General features: G+C 36.2%; 1 protein-coding gene across 9 annotated transcripts in view; it reads right to left on the reverse strand.

Annotated features, from left to right (window-relative positions):
- The window catches only part of LOC140665025 (uncharacterized), a 196,793-nt gene that overhangs the window by 26,625 nt on the left and 148,725 nt on the right, over positions 1–21,443 (reverse strand). For 2 of the 9 annotated variants that reach the window (XR_012046530.1, XR_012046533.1), the window contains exons 4-5: positions 17,777–17,869; positions 17,586–17,697 (exon numbers count right to left, since the gene is read on the reverse strand). The exons of 2 other annotated variants lie outside the window; for them this stretch is intronic. The gene's annotated coding sequence lies outside the window, so the exon portion shown is untranslated. Of the gene's footprint in view, positions 1–6,074; positions 6,308–6,354; positions 6,876–17,585; positions 17,698–17,776; positions 17,870–21,443 lie in introns of those variants that run through there. 5 more of the 9 variants (XR_012046535.1, XR_012046534.1, XR_012046532.1 and 2 more) reach the window with 4 other exon arrangements.

A 21,443-nucleotide genomic window follows, 5' to 3' on the forward strand; every position in this document is an offset into this window, starting at 1 on the left:
TCAACTGTGGGATGAATAAACTCTTTCATTCTATAAAACGTAAATATAATTATATTCTATAAAACGTAAGTACCGTCGAGCACTCGTCAGACGCGTTCTTTTTTCTCTGTTTCCTTCTCGGCGTCATAACCGGAATTTTTGCCTTCTATACCTCTTTGGTTATCCCTCTCTAGAAATGAGTCTAGAATATACATCCCTTATATTCCTCCCTTACGTATTCTCTTACAGTCATGACAAGTTAGCTTCGCTTCGTCTGTATATTGCCTAGAGCTGCTGACCTGTCTTACAGCAACTTCTTTATGCAGATATATTCCCATGTATACACCCTCGAGGACTCTCCATTATACCGACCACGTCATCTTCTTTCATCGTCATCGACATTTTTATTTCGCCGCTCGCCGTTATCGTTGTCTTCACAATCACCCGTTGAAAAGAAGTTCCCCACGTTCTCGTGCGTACAGATTTTTTTTTTCATCTCCGTGGAATAAATCCCCATAGGGCAATGAGAAGGGACCTTCGCCGGAAATAGGGATGAATAAAACTTTAACAGTCGATCTGTATATAGGGTATTTAGAAATATATTGGTAGAATTGTTTAGAGAATTTATTAGAGTAGATTCTATCTCTACTTTCTTTTAATTTTATAATCGCATTATAGTCATGTTATAATACGGTAGATTTAAATAAAAAATTCAATATGATTTCAATTTGATTAACACATTTTCATGAGTTTTATTTAAAAAGATGATTTCTGCGTCTTTTCAAAAAAATATGATTAAAGAATTGTTTATACGTCTCAACATTCTTTCTTTCAACAATTCCTCAATAGTGTTTTATAAATGAATATACAATAGAAATAAATAAATTTATAAGAATGTACAACGGGACAAAGCAAATCGTTCCTTTTATCTTGAAATAACATCTTATTGTTTTAAAAAATATTATTAAATATTTTCCACACTCAAGAGCGTTTTTCTAGCGGCCAAAAAGTAGTCTATTAAAATGCTTAAATTTTTTTTTATGAACAGCATTCTCGTAAATTTCTGTCGTTCTCGTATGTGCTAAAGAGTCCGGAAGTCTGCTAAAAGTAACGGTTGCACGATTAAGCCTTTACAGTGAGAGGAAGAGAGACAACGTAATTACATTATTAAATCATATTATAATATGAGAGAAATATATTTCTCTCTCTCTCTCTCTCTCTCTCTCTCTCTCTCTCTCTCTCTCTCTGTCTTCACTTTTCTCTTTCACGATTTAGTCTCATACTCGGCCATCTAGAACGACGCCATCAAAGTGCGCAATCTGTTTTGGCCTTTGAGTCCTATCTCTTCATCTAGCCAGCTCGACAGTTACGGAATTGCAAGGATTCCGACTATGGACCGCGATTCATGAGTAATGGACGTCCGATAGCTTGACATCCCTCTTCCCGATAGGATCCTTTACGCTATCAAACCTGTTGCCCTAACTTGCGATTGTAAAAGTTTTTGTAGCGCATTCGAGAATAAGTTTTTGAATATCGTATAATATTTTATAATTTTCAAGTGATAAATAATTTCGTTATTTAATTTAAATTATATAGAACGAAAGTTGAAATAATCGATATCCATTGGATCTTGGATAATATTTCGTAGTGAAACAAGTTTTTTATTCAAAAACAGGCATCCATACTTTATACGATCGATAATAGTTTAGAACACGAGAGCAACTACATGTAATCTGTCTAATAATAAACTTGAATCTAAATGTAACATTTATGTAATAAATATGTAATATTTTACCGGCTGTCTACCCAAATCTTATAAAAAAATTTCTTGATTTTTTGTTCAAAATTCCAAGTAAAAAGAATATTTTCAAGGCTTTTTAATACAACTTTCTTTAAAATAAATTTTTTTATTACATATATTTTCTAATGTTTTTCATTTATACGAAAGAAAAACAGTCTTTTAAGTTTCAAGTGTTAGATTTGTACTGAAAAAAATGAATAATTTTTATAAGATAATTTTTCATTTGTATAAAATTTTAATTCCTTTATTATTAATAATTATAAAGAATATGTACCCCATATCAATATTATGTTAAGATATTAAATATAAAAAAATATATATATACATATTTGAAACGCATAATTTGTTTGACTGATTATGTGAAATTGGCGTTTTACTTCGTAGAAACTCACAACTTGTTGAGAATTCTGACTTTATTTTTAATAGGTCTAGAATTTTTCATAAATTAAACAAATAATTCTGGACATCAAATAAAACAAACTGCTCCGGACAAACTAAGACGCTTATTGTAAGTTCACGCTGCGTCTCACTTTATCTGCCGACGATTTCTTACCGGACTTTAAGCACTTAAGAGTTTCACAATAGTTATATAAAAAGTTCTATGCGTAAAAATTGTTAGAATATTAATTAAACAAGTTAAATTGCCAAATTAAACGAAATATTTCAACAATTCTATCGATTAATGACTTCGTGTTAACCTGCACTCGCTTTTAATTTCCAAAGAGAGAGAGAGAGAGAGAGAGAGAGAGAGAGAGAGAGAGAGAGAGAATTTCATACATTAAAATTATTAGAATATTTAAACAAATTACAAAATAGAAGAACTGAAACATCAAGCGTATACATATCGAGATAAAATATTGGTCATATAGTATCTCGTTAGTTCTATCAACTTTAATAAAACTTCATGTCAGCCTAAATAATTGCTTTTAATTTTCAGAAAGGGTTCTATGCATAAAAATTATTAGAACATTTATTAAACAAATTAAATTAGCCGAGACGTCAAAAGTACAAGTACTGATTGTGAGATGAGACGCTCATATTTCGATTGTTCTATTAATTTTAAATGAGATTTCGTTTTTTTGTATTGTTCTGCAATCACTTATACTTTTTGAACAAAATTCTAAAAGGGATACGTGAAAAATTATTACAATATTTATTAAACAAATTAAATCGAGACGTTGGCATAACATGAAATTTCATTTATGTCCAGTGTCTCCGGCGATCTAATTTATATAATTATCTAATATAATATTTTAATAATTTTTACGCATAAAACTTTTTGTAGAACTATTGCAACACTTTCAATTTACAATCTGGCAAGAATGCTAAAAAATATCGTTGAAGGGTTAAATAAAATGTAGCGTGAACGTCTCAATTTGTCCTGATTTTTTATATAAAATATTACATATTTACTATATAAATGTCACGTCTAGATTTAAATTTATTAGTGAAGTCACATGCAATTGTTTTTGTGTCATAAACTACTTGTCAATCGTATAAATAATTTTTGTTTTTTCAGTAAAAAATCCTGTTGCACTAGTAACTAGTTATTTAAGATTTAATGGATATCGCGATTATATATTTAAGTTTATTATTAATGAAGTTATTATACAATTGCTCTCATTCTTTGAGTGTTTACAAATTAATATGTAATTTAACTTGTTAATTTATATGTATATATGCTTAAGAGAAAGTAATATATAGAGTGTCCATTTAAATGGCAAAACTTTAAGAGCGTGTAGGGGACCGAGAAACTAAGACAAAAAGTTCTTTAGAGATTTGCTCGATTTTGGAGAAAATTGCAAAAAGAAAAACAAAAGAAGCTGTAAAAGAATATGTAAGGAAGCTTGAAGCAGAAATTTATTCGATGCCAATTAACTCAAGAGAGCAACTGATGATGAGAGATTGAATTTTTGCAATTTTCCAAAATCGAACAAAAACGAACAAATCTCTAAAGGACTTTGTGTCTTAGTTTTTAAGTTCCCTACGCGCTCCCGAAGTTTTGCAATTTAAATTGGGAACACCCTGTATATTGATGGATTAAACAGAACAATTAAATAGATTGATATATAAATTGACGGATTAAATAGACAGTAAATAATATAGAGACACTCGCGAAGGACATTCTACGTCGATACATAATATAAATCGTTTGAAAAGCTCAAAGTCAGTAATATATACAGAGCGAATTTCAACATCATATCTGGTTACATCTGTCATTGAAAAAAAAAACCAATGCATATTTTTATTAATTTACTAATATATCTTGAATAACATTACGAGTAATAATATTCAAGATGCGGTCAAACTGTATATACGGTTCAAACTGTATATAGGACACTAACAATGATGCAAATAATTACTGTGCATTACGAGAATGCATTTTGTCGGCAAGGGGAAGGAGGAAGCAAACGGAACGATGCGGGAGAAGCTCCTGGTTGCGTTGCATAGCCGACGTAATTCCTTCCTTCCAAACGGACTTACTTTCCCATGCCGTACCGTCTGCGCCGGATGCGCGGCCTTCCACCGCAGCGGACTTAGCTCTGGCGTGGCCAGTAATCGTTAGATCGGTAGCACACCTCGGGGCGAATCACGGCTCGGCACGAAACGTTTCATGATTTACAATCTGCGGTATACACACACACACACACACACACACACACATATATATATATATACATATATATATATATATACGTACAACCGACCACCATCTCGGTCTGCCGTGCGTTCTCTCATCCCCTCTTGGCAGTCGGGCAGTGCGTTAGCGTGTTAACATCCATCGATTATTCGCATAACTCGCGGAACGCGCCGCCTAATGGCTTATTATTATCAGCCAAGCAAAGGGGATGAAGTTGTAACGGATCGGTATCGCCGTATCATTAGCGGTCGGGGCTTCAGAGGAGAATTAGGCGAGGGTCGCCCCCTTCTCGCCGCTAAGTTACACCGTACGTATGCTTTATTCAAATCGTAATCGTCCACTTACGGTTCAGTGCTTTCGCGAAGTAAATCGCCGGTTCTGCCGATGTTTGCGATCACGCTCGCGCCGCGATAACGGTCACGTCGTTAAAGAAACGCCGGTGTCTGCGAAAGGGGAAGAAATCGTCGGGGTGTGTTTAAGAAAATAACGAGGTGAGGTTCTCTCTGCGAGAATATCTCAATTTGAAAAAAAAAAAAAAAAAAAAAATTTTGCGAGTTTGTAGGTTGGAAATGTTGGAAGAATTTTTATCGAATCCATGAGGAGGTAAAACACGAGGCGAAGTTTATGCCCGAGCGCATTTATTGCGCGCGTTTCTCGACGATAATTTCGCGAGCGTTAATCGCGCGTAAACTGCGACTATGGGATACTCGTCGTTGGAGATATTAAGAGCCACTCTCGTTATTGCGGCGGTGAATAACTCGGGCACGAGTAATAATTCGCCGCAGAATTCTCGACTTCTCCTAACTCGATGCGCGCTTTTCTTTCCCGGGAACACATTACACACGATTGTTCAGAACAAAGAGATCGCGGCGCTGGTTCTTTATTAAATTCCTGAGAGATGCTTCTCCGTTACGTCATACCTCGAAGCGTTCAAGCCCGGACTCGCGCTGTTCAATCGCGTAAAACCGTACTAGTTTTACAATGGACAAGGATAAAGATCACGGTGAGGTATACAGAAATAAGCGAGAGAGCGAAAGAGAGAGAGAGAGAGATATATATATGATGCGAAGGGGCGCGTTCTCAGGTTTTCAATATTCATTGATCGACAGCCTGCGGTTGTACTTCATAAGAAAAGAGAAAAAGAGAGAGGAAGCTTCATTTAGCATAAAATTGAAAGTAGCTTCCACGATTTTAATAATATGCATCCAGATTCTAATATTGTATCATTTTAAACGGTAAAATAATCCTGGCAAATTTTTCTAATAAAATATAACACAATTGATATAGCGATATTTTAACATCTTTCGATTGGAAAAATTCTTAGATAAAAACTTAGATAAAGACAAAAACATGGTAAAAATTAAGAATTTCGTTGGTGAATACTGATATAAAAAATAAAATAAAGAATTTATTTTCAGCCATCACTATTTTATCATCGGCGAGATACTAAAGTTGAACGAACGCTGCGCTTTAACTTCAGCTGCTAAATGCGCGATTCGAATACACGCCGTGCACACATACGGATTTAGTTTATCGATCTCGACTAGGGTCATATACTGGTAGAGAGAGGCTTTGCGGTTGCAGTATACCGAGGCCCGGTTACTTTAGAACGGAATTAGATCGCGCAGGATCTTCCAGAGACACGCCACATACCTCTCGTTCTCCTCTTACATAAATGTCTCTCACGATGGCGTAACCGTGTGTCCTGCCTGCGACTTAACTCCACGACCTTTGCAGTGCCGTTGATGTAATTGCCACGGATTAATTTCCCTTCAAATACACGGCGTCGCACCGGTTCGAATACGTGTTGGGCGAACTAGCGTCGCTTCCGGTTAAAACGGTATCCATTCGGATGCACCTTTGCTCGTTGAGCCGTGGAAGGAGTTCTAGAACGGAAATTCGCAAAGTTGCGCAAACAGCTGTATGGAGATTAACAACATTGTGCAATTCTGCTGCAACGTATTTGTCACATTTTCATCAAACTTGTCATTTAATCCATAATGTGTCCTCTCGTCTCGAGTTGAATTTAATCTTTTGTCTAAAATAAATATTTTTTTTTTTAACATTTTCATTTTTTTAATGCTCAACAACTTCCTAAATGTTGAATTTTATCGACAGTTGCGATATGTTTTTAGTAAACAAGTGATTAATACGATATATATGTAAAAATAGTAGATATGCATAATACATACGTTCATCATTGATTAAAACACCTGTCTGTGTTTTAATAAGTTTGAAAAAGTGTACGTGCTATATCAGCAGCCAGGACTGATTGATAATGTATGTGACGTATGCATTTTCCGACTTTACGGAATTATAATTGCCTGATTCATCATCTCATCTATCATCACTTTCCGTAGTAGCTTGTTTTACATTATTATTTTCCCTTACTTCCTGAATTCCTTGCTTTCATTAGCTTCCATTAAATACTAAATTTTAACGATTTAATAATCGCTTTAATAAAAAGATAAATTTTTTTTATCGTGCAATAATAACATAAGAATAACTTGTTACGTAATAATAAGCTGTAATCTATTGAAATTAATTGAGGATACAATTTCATTGTCAATAGATTGTGATATTTAATTATAACTTAATTATAATTATATACACGGAGAAAATTTTATATTAAAAATTACTATGATATGTAGTAACTGTGGACCATTAACCCTTACTCCGTATTGTTATTTTTGGCACCTTCTAACTGTACAGATGGGCCAGCGTATTTTCGATAAGTTTATTAATATGTAAAAGTGTTTTAAAAAATCTGTAAAAATGTATGTACCTTCTTTGAACATTCTAAATAAAGACTAAAATAATAAATTTGAAAAATAATTTACTTAAATATATTATTTTATGATTATTTGTTTTCGAGAAATTGACGTTGTTAGAAAAATCACGGACAAAAATGACCCACCAATACGGAATAGGGGTTAAGATCATTCCAAGTTAAAATGCTATGTAAAACTGTAAAAATTGACGTAATTTTTACAGTTTTACATAACATTTTAACTTGGAATGATTCTAATGATCCACAGTTACTAACATACCATAGTAATCTTTAATATAAAATTTTCTCCGTGTATAAAAAATAAGTAAAACATACTGGTTGAAAATTTTTTGCGTTATTTTCTAAATTTATACAGATGCTAATTTTATTTCAAATTGTACGGATATTAGCTTGTCGCGCGAGCAAAGAGAGAGATATTATTAATTTTAACCGTAAATCCCCGGTCTCACCATGTCTGGTTTGAAAGAAGCGTCTCAAATAGAGATGTACGATCCGAGAAGTACAAATAGTCGCGAAAATTCCATTTTTACGATTTCCAGCAATATATTCTTGGACAAAACTCTTACACTCTCATTTTACCTCTCGTAACCGGAGAAAATAAATAGTATCGTTCTCGCGAAATTCTCGTCGAAATTTATGCCTGGATTATATATACTACACGAAGGGCGCGCGTAAATGTTCTTCTAAAAATTTTTTTCATGAAATAAGTATCGTCGAAGCAGACGTATTATAATAGTCGATGAGGACTGCAGAATACTTGAAAAAAGGAAACGTCCGCTTTCGACCTAGTCTACGTATGCATGTCCATAAACGTTGAACCAAGCCCATTTACATGCGGCAAAAGCATTCGATCCTTCTTTTCCGCCTCACCGTGCATCTCCCCTTCCTACCTTCAAGGATATTTTAATACAGAGAGAACGAGAAGAGACGGCGGGGGGTAAGACGGGGCGGGTGGAAGAAGAGAGATCTGCAGAGAAGAACGCGCTCTCGAGTTTCACGGGGGCTGCACCGAAGGGTGAGACGAGACGACGGCCGAACTCGAACTTCGGTCGACGATTAATATTTGCAGACAATGGGCAGCGCATATTTCCGCGGCGTCCCTTCCTGCCACCGGGGCTCTTTCTATCTCTCTTCCACCTTATAGAAATCGTTCTACACAAGAGAGAGAGAAATAGAGAGAGAGAGAGAGAGAGCCGCCATGCGCGCGTGCGTATGTGTATGTGCGAGGGAGCATGTCCGTGTACCTCAGGGGTCCCCGAGCATGATCCCCGGGCTACCGGGGTTCGCCTCTTCTCTGTGTCGACGGTGCCCGCCGTCGCCGAGGTACCCGGGCATGTGTGTGTCACGGCACGTCTGCTGCCTAACGTACGATGCAAGTTTCCATTGTCCCGTCTAACTCGGAGCGCGCCCACTTTCCGCCGTATTCCAGCCTTAGGGGAAACGGAAAGATATATGCTAAAGAGAGAAAGAGAAAGAGAAAGAGAGCAAGGGGAGACGGGAAGAACGCTCATAGACAACTACTGACGACTCGAACTTTAAATATCTCCACCGACACTGTCGGCCACTTTTCGAATAGCTTTAAATCAGAAAGTTTCCAACCCGCGGCCGCCGCGCCACGTAAGATCGACTCTTCCGCGAATGGCTAAGATCGCAGGCAATTTGGGTAGCTTTTGTCTCGCCACGAATAATATATTATGTGTCCTTGCGTGATAATATATCGAGCTCTTATTAATTCTTAAATCTTACGATCACCTCCGTTCGTTAATTTATTACTTTCTGCGACTTTTGCACGAAGAAGGATAGATGAAAATATTTACGATATATGTATATAATATCAATCGAGAAATTGTCGAGAATATTCTATCTAAAACTAGAGAAATAAATGCTTACAATTAAAAACAAATAAATATAAAACAATATAATAAAAATAAAAGAAAAAAATATAATTCACACATCACTAGTAATTACGCGAATATTATTTCATATTGTAATACAATTCCAATGAATAATTGGAGTAATGTATTTTTGATAATTTTTTTTCATGAAATATATCGAACGTTTCTCAGAAATTTAAATAAAATTTGTTAAAAATATTACATATATTATTCATACCCGGGGGAGGGGGGAGGGGGGCATTAAGAGTCGATGGAATAGATGGATACAATAGACGAGAAAGATACAATGCTCGTCCTCAATCATTTCGCGCGCGATTTAGCATTTTGCGGGCTACTTACAACGCGGAAATGCATCGCGTTGTATATGACCGTCGCAAAGAAAACGGAAATGCAGAATGTTTAGTATAAACGCAAGCCAAATATTTACTACAATTTCTCCGTATGTTTGTCTGCGTGTTCCTCGTGGAAACTAAGAAATAGTACGAGCGCGAAAAACGCAGTATTTCTCGGCATATTATATCGGCGCAGTTTCGTCGCTCCTTGTATATTATTCGCGTCCGCTTGGCAGCCGACCGTGTAAAAGCAGCTGTCTCTTCTTGTGCATTCTTGAACCGGCAATATCTTTGTTAAAACACACAGAGAAATAGTAGTATGAAAGTCTGTGACGTTGTAAGTATTACAAATAGAATCTGTAATATGTCGTATTGATCGATGTTATTCTCATCCTTTCTAAAATATACGTCTCGCAAAAAAGTCTTTACTAAAAAATAAAATTAATTTGTTATAATCATTGTTTAACAAGGAGAGAAAGAAAATGTACCGAAATAAATGCAACAAAATTTGAGTGACGCAATATGAATACTATTATAATTCCTCGAATTACATAAAATTACAGATATATATTTTATACGATATTAATTTGCAAAACTATTTCGATATTTCGAATACCAATTATGTATACTGATGAATTTTAACTCTCAACTGCAACGGTTAATGTAATTATAATGGCTTCGTAATAATTTATGTTGATAACTTTAATACATATATCCTGTTTGTTATTTATAACGTGTATTGATTAATTATTATTTTCACGATGGAAAGAGTCACAGCTGTGATTAAAATTACAAAGATGTTAAGATGAGAGAAAAACAGTAAGCTAAAAATATTTATTTTAGAATTCTTTCGAAATTAAGATATCAAATACGATTTGCTAAAAATATTTATTTTAGAAAGCTAAAAATATTTATTTTAGAATTCTTTCGAAATTAAGATATCAAATTTGAAGTGACGTATATCGAAAATAATTGCTGCAGCGTCCAGTTGCCGTTATAGTATAACGCTGCATCGGTGATAACGACGAAAAGATGGAGATAATCGTTTCGCGATCAACCACATATGGTACTCGTCGCACGACCGTCATGAGATGCAAAGATCAATATTAAAAAGTCATAAAGGAGCTTAATCCTGCCGTGGTTACGCGAGGGATGTCAAGAGATGTGTGATGTAGGAGGAAGAGAGAGAGAGAGAGAGAGACAGGGAGTCAGCCGATTCTACGAGACGAATGGCTGTGTTTACATAAATTTCGCACGCTATACTATGCATAACGTGGCGCGACATCCCGGGGGCTTTATTAAACCTTACATCACCATCGCTATCATGGCGCGAGAAGGTACACCGGAGTGAAAGGCAGTGGAGTCTGCGAGCATGGAGTCAGGGGGAGAGAATACAGAGGGCAAGTGGAGGGGAGGGATAGCGTTTTTTGCTCCTTTCTTTCAGCTTCGCCCCCCTCCCCCCTCCCCCGTAGGGCCTGCGCGCGAGTCTCAAATGTAATCGCCTGAAGGTGATGCCCGCAAGACGTGTCTCGGATCATTTTACTTTGATGTCGAGAGAAATGCTACTGCCTGTAACCCTCCCTCCCCCTCTCTCTTGTCTCTTTCCCTCTTCCAAAAGCATATTTTGCGTACCGTACGTGTGCACGTGTGTACACTTATATGTACGAGCTTACATGCACCTTCAATCTTATAAGTAGACAAGGATTCGCACTATTGTGAATAGACATCGTCTGTCGTCATAACTTTGGTCAGAGACCACGATTTGAGTTGAGAAGAATCATGAACAAGATAATTTTATAGATTATTGCATAATACATACTGTGTTATAACTATTTAAGGAAAATTGAATCAAGAATTATTAAAGCTAAAATGTCGATATTTTGTATTATTTACGATAAATTCAATACTTTTGTAAGAAAAAAATATTCTGTTATAATTAATTTGAATTTATGTATTTACACATCCTTAGAATCTCGTTTATAATTATTGTTTACACAGTTTAATTGTATCGTGACAATTAATATATTACATGATAATATATATTAATTTATACATAATCTACTAATATTATAATAATAATTATTCGATAATATGATTTTTTTATATTAATCAGATCTCTTATATTTGCTGACAAATTTTGCCGAAATGAGCGCGTACTTATCTCATGCAAAGCGCCTTTTACACGTATATCAGCATAACTAATACAATAAAGGCAACACAGCGGAAATTTGCGAGAAAACAACCCGAGCAGGGGCTTAAATTAATGGCGGAGAAACGAGCGGGTTGGCCTTTAGCTACGTCGACTATCGCGATGTCTTTACTGGAGAATGACTTTACGCGGAAAGACACGGGGCGCTCCTTGGTGAACCGAGGACGTGGAATACAGGACGAGAAGGAGACGCGAGATCACGACGGAAAAAAGCGGAGAAAAAGCGAAAGAGGACAAGATAGGACGTGCGGAGCAGCTGAGAAACTGCTACTGGAATAGAGATTTCGTGAGATGAGAAGAAGGGGAGGGGTGGGGGATGAAAGAGGCGAGTAGGAGGGTTAGTTTGCTCGCGCGAGAGGCAGTGCGGATGTTCCGTGAAAGTGGGTGATTGTACGCGCGGGCCGTGCCGGGCCAAGCCAGGTCCGTACAATGCAAACAACAATACGCAATCAAGTAGTTGACGGCTGACGTTCGCATTACCGCGCCATTGTTGAACGCGTCTCTCCGACGGCGTTCTGAAATTGCCGAGCCGCCCCGAGTGCCGAATTATACTCGGGTGTATGCCACGCGCGTTAACGCACGTCGAGGATTTTTTCCCGCCCGCCGAAATAGGACGAAGAGCGGAGAGAGAGAGAGAGAGATGCAGCGAAATGCTCGCAATTTGCGCGGTCAATCGTAAACGTCAAGCGTCTAAAACCACAGTAGTGAGAATCGTAAATGGTCAGCCACGATTCGTCCATTTCTTTCTCTCTCTTTTTCTTTCCCCTTTTAATCAAATATATCATATAATATTGCTTTCGCCAAGTGATTGAAAACATTAGTTACGACACGTTTTAAGGAAAAAAAACTATAAAATTTTATTAACAAAAGAGATAAAAAAATGTCGAATATATATCGAAACGTTAACACTGCTTACATGCTTGTATAATATATAAATTTTTATTAATTAGTGATTTTTATATCCACAAAAAATTTAATACTTCTTTCATTTTTGTAATATAATTTTTATGTTATTAATATTTAAGAATGTATCATACATGTATAGGTGTATGCGCATTTTATGGAGCATTTTTGCATTTTTTTTTTTTTTCAAGAAAATTAAATTAATTATGATTTTTAGAAAAAATGTGGAAGCATTTTAATTTTTTTGTATTGCTATTATATGAAAATATAATAGCAATATTAATTTTTCCGTTGCAATAGTTCAGTCAAAATCTGTCCAGTGCACAGACCCGTACATATTCCCACGAAAGTTGTTGATGAAATAAATGCAAAATGATCATCATTTATCTGTACAATATTTATCGAAGCGTGAGATAACTGTGTTTTGAGGTAACGTGTCTAGTGCATTACCAATAACTGCGTGTCATGCTACAAATTATGCGAACGCAATTTATATAACACCGCATAAGCGGCGTTATGAATTATCAAATATGACGGTGTGTGTATGTGCATTCATATATATATATATATATATATATATATATATATATATATATAATTCCCGGCTACACGAATTAATATACCAAACGTAAATGAGAGAGTGTTATAGCATCTCGCTTGATAATTAAACTTGGCCCGCGTGAATTGTAGGGTTTCTCGGGATAAATCGGTTCGTCTAGCTGCGGATGTTAGAAGATCCAAAGTGCAAGATGAAGGAATTGTGAAATTCACCGAGCTGCGAAACGATCCGCGTCACTTGTCAAGCGTGCGCGAGCGCAGCTTAGTTCCCTCGATCTCCCGTAGCGTTTTGCTTCGAGATCAGGTGTAGCTGGCAGCGAGATTGTATGTACATACATACATACATACATATATGTACCGCATGGCTTTACGTATAGTCGTCGCTATTCGTGCACGAATCAGAATCCTGTCTTCGTGCCGTCTTTGCATTAAATTTCTCCTTGACACAACAACCGAGTCGCTCGCTTGCTCGCTGCAAAATTCCGTAACGTTTTGTAGGAAACCATATGTAAGGATGATCGGAGCCCAGAGAAAATAAAAGAGAAATATAGAAGCAAGTGATATCTGGAAAACACTATTGTTTCTTCGGAAGAGCATTATCGACTTATTCCGTCGTAGAGAATGTAAAACAGAATCGTTGCCAACTGTTTGCATGGATGTGCAAGACAAGTACGTTTTTGAGCATGTACTGCGAATGTACCGTATAAGAATAAAAACTTTGTCTAAATCGAGGAGAAAAACATTTTTAAGTAACTCGGATTTTTCTAAAAAAAAAAGAAAAAAAAAAAATCGCGCGAGTATAATTGACAACACTCGTTTTATCAGCGTTTTACGCAGCTGGTCGTAACTCGTTAATTATTCACGCTGCGCTATTAATCGAATTTCGTACATAGTTATCTCGCGAGTCAGCTGTCAGAGATGAAAATATCGTGTTTTATGCGACGTTGGGCGGCGAATCAAATCGCGAACTTTTAATTTCCGCCCGTCGTCGACACGGCGGCCCGACAGTAATAGCACGGAAACAATGCGACACGAGAGACGAAGATATCTCATCCACGGAAATGCGAGCTCCCGGTCTCTCCTTAAAGCTGAACGTTCGCAAACGATCGAAACGAGACGCGACTACGGGATTTATAAATCCAAGTGTATAAACAAACATGTGTATATACCGGTGACCGAAAAATATTTTATATTTTGGCAGAACGAGATCGACGGCTAGTCCGAGCAAAATATTATCGATCAGTTTATCAATTTCGCGTTCCGCTCTCCTGAACTAGTCTTACATGTACAAACACAATCAAAACATCTATTTATTATTTTCCATGTTTACAAAGTTCTGAATGTTTAACCGATGGCTCGACCATTTTGTGAATTATGCGTAAAATTAGTCAAGCTTAGAGCGCCTCTTGTATATCTTCGAGTTCTCTCATTGTGTATATAAACTGTTCATACATATACACACACACACACACACACACACATATATATATATATATATATATATATATATATATATTTTATATGATATACAGAGCTGCAATATATACGTCTACATTGATTAGTAGCGTATACACGTAAACAGAATGGACAATATATAATAGACATGGTGACCGCGTGTGGTAAGCAATGGACCGGCCACTATTGATTATCGAAATTTATAGACGCCATAATGCAACAAATATTTGCAATCTTGTAGTTGTGGCGAGGCAGTAGAGGTCTTGTAAATAGATATTTGCATAAAATAAGCATGGTGACCCGTGTATCGTAACTTTCGCGATTCTCGCATGCAAGTATAAGAAAATGTCCTGTGTGTCGTGTGTCCATGGAAGAAGAGTATATCGTTTCGTATAACTCGGCTAGAGCTCGATATTTCCCCGCGATATTTCCGATCACCCAAGGAGATTGAACTGTTCCACGGTCTATATTTAACAAGGCAGCTGCTGCTCGCAAACAGCCAACCGAATCGATATATGTAATACAGTATGTCTCGTACAGTCGGTTTCTTTCACCTCTTCTCTCGTCCGTCATCTTGTTCTCGATATTGAACTCGAGCTCAGACTTCCGTTTGGTTACGAGCAAAAAAACCGTCGAACGCCATCGTTCGAGAGTATGACAAGCCCGGTACAACTTTCGTTCAACTCTCGAGATACGAGGATTCTGTAGATAAGTTCATTATTCATAGCCAGGTGATTTCTTCAGCGTTGATGAGGACTCGTTCTGTGAACGGTTCGTTTTCGCAACATACGAATATTTCATGAGAATATTTCGTATCGAAATAAGGGCCTGTGTGTCACGTCTGAGACGGCGATTGCCCGCCGATGAGATCGTGGATTCGTCTATTTTCAAACATATGTTTGTTTGTGATAGCGTATCTTTTTGTGCATACGTATGAAAAAAATCTTTCATACAATAAAAATTCTTGCTCTCTATATCTTGATGTATTTTCTCGATTTCTACAAATACACAACTTTAGGAAATAGGATAAAAAAAACCTCTGTGCAAAGACCGCCAAGTTTATAATAATATTTGCACAGTAGAGCAATTGTAAAATTATGTGAAATATGTGAAATAATGACCGCCGTAATTTTTAAGTATCCAATAAAACGTTAATGTACTCGAGTATCGCAAACAATTTTTATTTCACGAAAGGAATTCACGATGAGAGCAAATTTAAGGGTAGTTTTTACTCGTTGAAATTGAGGATTTACTTTGTACATTCCCTACGCGCGAGTAATACTTTCCACGCGTGAAATGGAATTTATTAGTCACAAAGTAAACGAGTTTGCATAAAACGAGATTCTTTAATTCCGTTTCGTTAGCTACGCGACGTATTTCGTGCTGCGCTGCAGTTAAAGCGCCGGTCGCGCATAAAGGTATTATTGCGCTCGTAAAAAGCGCAGTTAGAGTCGGTTTCAACGCTCATTCGTTCTCGAGTTCACGTATCTCATTTGGCGAAAATAAAGACGCGCTCGGACGCGCGCGGGATGAAAACTTTCAACGACGACGGTGGAGAGGAAGACGATCAAAGAAGCCGAAGACGGCAATTATTTTGCCGAAACGCGCTTTCTTCGCGCGAAACCGAACAAGGAAGCTTTATATATATATATACATATATGCAATGCATGGAATTGAAAATCTCCTCGTAGATGATGCGTTGCAGTTTTTGCGTTTCCCATCGACTAGTAGATTCTTGTTCCCGTTTTACGACTTTCAACCCATCTCCATTTCGCGGTGAGAAGTCAGCGCTCTTCGCAGCTCTCTGGATCCGTTATTTTTCTTCCTTCCGTTTTTATTCGGTTTATCTTGCCGCGCGAGTGACATTTTTTTATAACTTTTCTTTCGAGAAACTTTCTTGCTAAATGCCTATACTTACTTTAATACAGAAAACAAAGCAGTAAAGTGGGATTAAGACCTGTGACTGTTTCGGAAACTTTTCTAATATATTTCAAGTATATCTTTTGCCGCTGCATGTTTACTTGATCAATGTATTTGTTGCTGTCACGCTGTGTACCTACTTATTAACGTTGCATTTACACTTTTGTTTCAAAGCTCATTCTTCTTTCTTATGCAATTACCTTATCGCATCGATTTATTGTCGTGACCTTTGTTTCGGGGAAAAAATTGTTCAATTGCGAAAGGTTACAAAAAGTTTTGAAAGTTCCTAAGCTTGTTGAAGCGATCGAGATAATAAATTAGCTCGGTAATAAAGAGCAGAGAAATGCTAACTAACTAAGAGATGATCGAGAAACGGCAAGAGAAGCAACCGCCGAAATCAAGTTTGCCACTTAACGATATAAATAATGCAATACGTTCGACAGGTTCATAGTTGGACAAGCATCTGCCAACTTCTTCGGCAGCGCAAAGTGCTTAGTTGATCAATATTCCAAAATTTTGCCAGATAAGATCTTATCTCGTAATAAACGTTTATGACTCAATATATATAAAACGACACTCAATGTATAAAAATAATATATCAACGAGATCGTGCATATTGGCAACTTTCAATTTTTCTATTTAATTAAAATTTAGATATATGTAAAACGTTTGCCAACGAATCAAGAGTAAGTAAGTTAGTCGCACAATTCACACAGGCTTTTGCGAGCCGGCGAGAATTTATCGAGTCAAATCGAATGAGAGAGGCGTAAACGAGGCCGTGTTACGTTTTGCCATACACGATCGCGCAATAATTGCTTCGAAATAGGAATCATAACGCACAAATCCGATGTGACATAAGTAATACGATTACCGATAGAGAATCGTTGCGAGCATTCAATGAATGCATTCTCTATACGATAAAGGAACTAATTGGAGAGCCTGTGCTCTATGTTACATGTTTCCCGATGCAGCGTCGCGCATTTAGTTCAAATAGCATACAAAGGAAATTTGTTATTTCAAATATCTCACTCTTTCTACTTGAATACTCAACGCGTAATAAATAACGACATGAGTAACATTTAACGAGAAACACTTAATTACCTTCTCGATGCTGCCTGTGCTCTCGGCCGATGCCCACGGATGAAGTAGTTAACGAATTCAGTGTTTTCCGACCTCTGCAGTAGTTCCGATAGTAGTTTGTTAAACTACGCGGCTTGTTTAAAATAAATAACATGATTAGGCAAGTCGGGAAAAAGCTGAATAATAATAATAATAAAAAGTTTACCCTGTACCTTGATGCGTATCGCGCCAAGGAAGCAAGTACGGGTTATATCATAATTAACATGCGCATCCATTATCGTAACACAAACTATCAAGATGAAGATCTGAGAAAATTAAATGTACCTTTTTGTTATGCGTGTAGAAAAATTCCACTGCAAGAAATGTTTATCTTGCATTTTTAATGTTATGAAATAAGAGAAATGAAGAAACGTATACTAAAAGAAATATAAAATAATAACGTATGTATGCATAGAAAAAAAGTAAGTGTCAAATCAAAACTTATATAATTATATGAGCGCGTTCATCATGGTTTCATATATACGCAACAATTTATAATCTTCTTACTTGTTAGAAGAATTTCAAAATCTTAAATTTCAACAATATTATAATCTTATTTCAATATTACAATTGTCATTTCAAGAAAGTAAAGTAATTATTTCAACTCTAAGAAAATTCTAATCTTCGATTTGAACATGTGTTATTTTCTATCCAACATTTTTTCCTCTCCATTCAAGAAAATTATTCTTAAATAACAAGAATATATTTTTCTTGATTCAACTATACAAAATGTCTTCATCCAAGCAAATTTTCTTTGTTTAACGCAATATAATCTCATTTCGAGATTTATATTTTGAAACTAAAGATATTGTCAAAATAATATTCTTTTTTTCTGTGTAACTTGTGGAATATGCGTGTTGGCTCAAACATACACGTGATCGTAAAATCGAATATTACCACTTTATGATGATGAAAGTTAAAGATTCTATAGAGAGTTCTGCAAATTTCAGAAATTATTTAACGACACGTATCTATCCGCAATTTTTAAAACGGCTACTCTTTTTATTTTTATTATTCGTTGGACAATCACATTGGTCTCGATTAACGTCGTCTAAAACGGAAACGTTCTCCTCCCTTTAATAATTTACAGGCGTAAAAAGCAGTTGGCGAGAAATTATTGTAGCGTCGCCCCGAATATACCGGTTTCTTTCGTTATCTTATCGTAGGCTTTCGCTTTCCTTTGATCAATCGAACTCGTTAACGTCACAACAAAAAAAAAAAAAAAAAAAAAAAAAAAAATAAAAGGAGAATCAAGATCGGCTTGTAAAAGCTCACTTGGCGCGATAACAGAATTTGCTATCAGCGAATCGGGGGAAGTCGCTACTCAACAAGTTGGTCTCGTCGAGGACAGATAGATAGATAGGTAGATAGGTAGGTAGATGGTGGCTTTTGCTCGGTGACGGGGCGCAAAATACGGAAATTGTGCAACCAAGCGGAGAGAGGGAAAGTGGAAGCGAAGGTGGGAGGGATTCGCTTGGTGAAGCGTCGACGAAAAAGGTGATATTTTATCGAACATCGCGGGTATTATTTGGTTTTACGCCGATATTTTACCGACGAACGCCGCGCGCTCTCTCCGCTCTGTTATCTGTACCGCCGGCAAACGTTCTCATACGAAATGTTTTTACATATTTTACTCCTCACCTCTTCCTCTTCCTGATCGTAGCAAACCGCGGAATTTATCCGCGCCAGCCAATTTACACGCTCGACTATTTTCGGGACGCCCGCGCCCCTCGTTAGCCAATCTCGCTATTGATGATCCCGCATTTTTCGAACAAAAAAACCAAGAGAAAAATATCCAATCACTATGAAAGCTTACAGAATCGTTTTTAGTCGAAATTGAGGACAAAAATGGCAATTAAGAAGAAAAGTTAAAGATTTTTATCAAGTACATTGTTCAGTACATTAAATAAATATGTCGGTCTCTTTAATTGTAAGGGAAGATTTAAAATTTTTTCGATATAGATAATTAAGTGGCGCTGAAAACTTAACAAACGCTATTCTCGTAGAATAATATTACTGAAAGAAGAAGAAGAACTACTACAAGAACTGTCGAATGACAAATATTAATAATTTATGAGAGACTTTTGAAGAACTGAAGAACGAAAGTACCGAATTGCACGCTTTAATTCTTCAGCTGTGGAAGTGCGGGAATATCGCAATAATAGTTGGAGCAAAAACAACTGATTTAAACGTTTGCACTGGCAGTGAAGCCGAAATTTCTATTCCGTTTGCACCATGGAAAGTTGTTCGTGAATAGAAAAAAGAGCGCGTGCGATTCTGATGACTTTCTTTACGAGTGTTATGAAGTTCTCAAATAAAGTTAACGCTGATTGTTGGCTAATTGGAAAACGTCATGGACTCGCGCGCAAATTCTCTTTATCGAAGGAATATAATAAAGGAAATTTTCAAGTGTGTGCGAATAATATCAAGTGTTATAGATATTATCAATATTATAGATATTTTAAATAGATAAATTCAGCGATGTGCGCGAGGTAATTTAATTTTTCAGTATAACTTCCAAGTATAAATAAATATTTAACAATAAGTATAAATTCAAATAAAAAGATATATTCGTTCTGCCTTCTCGGAATTAAAACTTGAGAGTTTTAATTGTGCACATTTCAACAAATCGTGATGCAAAAATGATGATTTTCGAACAATCGAAGATCTCTCGATTTTTATTTTCCGTTTAAGGTTTTTCTTGTTTCGCGTATTTTTCAGGTAATCGTCACGAGTGCGTTTTATGCAAGCCGTTCTGTTCAGAGGTAATAACGGATAATTTCTGTTTCGGGAAAACCCACGTTCATGTTCTGTAAAAGCTTACTGAGTGCTGGGCGTATATCGCGTCTGTTTTCAGCTAGTTTTCAAGATGCGCGGCAGCGTTTTAGACAGCGCCAGAGCACGAATTCCACGGCACGTGATTCTTTATAACTTCGATTTTTCGTTTACGGACTTTTGCGATGTGTATTTGTTGAGGAATTTAATTTCCAAAATCGCGTTATCAACCGAGGAAGCAATTCTTATAAATCCGTATTTCGAAGAATAAGGGATGATTATAGAGAAGAAAAGAACATATTAAAATATATTGTCGGACATAAACATATTGTGTAAAAAACGTTATCTTAATTCTAGAAAATAATAAAAAAAAACATTAATTTCAAGAGATTAAAATATGTATAAAGAAACTAATATTAATGATATAGATGAGATTAATTAATAATAATTTAATTTACTTGCGACAATTGTACATATTTACACAAAAAAATTTATTATAGAAATTCTAATCAAAATGATAAAATCTCTCTCTCTCTCTCTCTCTCTCTTTCATGTATTCCAGAATCGATTCTTTCGTTATCAAAGAACGCCGCAAGTTTCATACCAGGGTAAACTGCCAGTTTTGAGCCGCTGTCGGTACTGGCCGAGTGCTTTGAAGGATGGTTCTCATGAGGTATAAGTTATCTCGGTTGATTGGGTGCACAAGTTGAATATACGTAGGGTTGTGGTTTTAATGCTTCGCTCATTTCTCGTCTGGCACGGATATATATCAAAGCGATAAATTATATATTTTCGAGACCGATCTCGCCCTTTTATTAAAAAAAAAAAAAAAAAAAAAAAAAAAACTATCAACATATTTTATATTTGTTATTATACACATGAACCAATTAATTGTTTACAAGCTCGGCGACAACATGAGAAACATTGAAAATAGCTAGAAGCTAAATAGTCCACGCAGTTAAATTTTTGTAAGCAAATAAAAAGTTAAATTTTTAAATTTAATTTAATTGCACATATAACTCGCGTCAACTTGCAGTATGGCTTGCGATGCAATTATCAAATTTA

The sequence above is a fragment of the Anoplolepis gracilipes genome, chromosome 4 (genome assembly GCF_047496725.1).
Source record: "Anoplolepis gracilipes chromosome 4, ASM4749672v1, whole genome shotgun sequence".
Lineage (NCBI taxonomy): Eukaryota > Metazoa > Arthropoda > Insecta > Hymenoptera > Formicidae > Anoplolepis > Anoplolepis gracilipes.